This window comes from Coenobita brevimanus, chromosome 26, assembly GCF_032717465.1.
Source record: "Coenobita brevimanus isolate Jiangsu-jjx chromosome 26, ASM3271746v2, whole genome shotgun sequence".
Taxonomy (NCBI): Eukaryota; Metazoa; Arthropoda; class Malacostraca; order Decapoda; family Coenobitidae; genus Coenobita; species Coenobita brevimanus.
The window spans coordinates 30583135-30584517 of NC_136979.1; the positions used below are offsets into that span (position 1 = coordinate 30583135).

The following is a 1383-nucleotide window of genomic DNA, read 5'->3' on the forward strand; positions in this document are numbered from 1 at the left end:
ATGCAGCATCCGATGACTTGCTTGGGACTTTTCGCATGCAAGTCCCACTCCGATTCTGGCGAGCGTTTCCTCTGCTGGAGTGTAGTGTACTTTCACTGTACACTGCCCGGTGGTCTGGCTGCGGGGAAGAGGGGCGTTGGGTCACGGGGGAGATATGTTGTTCCTGCCCGGATGGCTCGTCAGGTAAAACGGCCTCCCCGTCATCTCCTCATGGGGTGGGTGTCACCTCCCTGTACTCTCCTCCTGGGGTGGTGGTGTCGGGCTCACCCCACCATGCGGGTATGTCATATACAGTATAATCTCTGAGACGATAGACAATTTTATAGTTATTTTTTACTTTCACTACCTGAGTACTTCATGAACAAGGTACTTTTTTACTTTTACTTTAGTACAGTGTATACACGTTGAGTACACCGCTTCCCGTCCGATCAGCGAAGTTAAGCAACATTGGGTCTGGTTAGTACCTGGATGGGTGACCGCCTGGGAACACCAGATGCTGTTGGCATCCCTACGTGTCATGTGGGGTTGGTGGAGGATTAGTGCCCCTCCCTGTAAAACAATTAACTCTAAGCCCTTGGCCACCCTGTCTGGGATACATGGCGTCTGGCAATGAATGAATGAATGAAACATTTAACTTTGGGTACTTCCACTTGTACTTTGAGTAATATTTTGTCAGTGTAACAATACTTCTACTTAAGTGTCAAAGCAGGGTATTTTTTACAACTCTGATTACACTGCCCTGGCATTGACCAAATATTTGCTTGAACACGGTACTAGGTCCTGTGGAACTGTTCAGGCAAACAGAAAGAACTTCCCTGTATTCCCAGCAAATACTGAGAAAGGAGCCCTTCTTACCAAGAAATGTGGCAACATGTTAGCCCTTCTCTGGCTTGACAAGAGATAGGTGAACATGCTGTCAAATGTACATAAGGTGTGTTTGAGGAAATGGGAAAAACAGACCACAAGACCAGGGAACCCGAGTTGAAGCCAGATGCTGTCAATGATTATAATATCAACATGCGGCCTGTTGATAAATTTGACGTGCGAACTGTTGAGGTTGATTGCCTACGTAAGTCCTGCAGGTGGTACAAGAAGGCATTTTTACATCTTGATATCGCCATCCTGAACAGTTTCTAACTGTTCAAGGAGCTTGTCAGGAAATCTCTCTCTCTACGAGAGTTCGAGAGAGAGCCTGCATACTAACTCCTTGAAGAGTATTCAACTGTACAGGTGCCAGGTGCTAGGCGGGGGATGCAGACAGTGCCTACAGCATACAGGCTAAGCTGTGCCGAGTATTTCTGGCGTCACAGGCTGGTAGAGACTGGCCTTACCACAGCAGGTCGTCAGGCATACAGGTGGTGCCACATCTGTAACACGGCCAAA

At 47.8% G+C, this 1383-nt stretch overlaps 1 pseudogene; it reads left to right on the top strand.

Annotated features, from left to right (window-relative positions):
* Nucleotides 1-386: 386 nt before the first annotated feature.
* LOC145394264 (5S ribosomal RNA) lies at nucleotides 387-505 on the top strand (annotated as a pseudogene).
* The last annotated feature ends 878 nt before the right edge of the window (nucleotides 506-1383 follow it).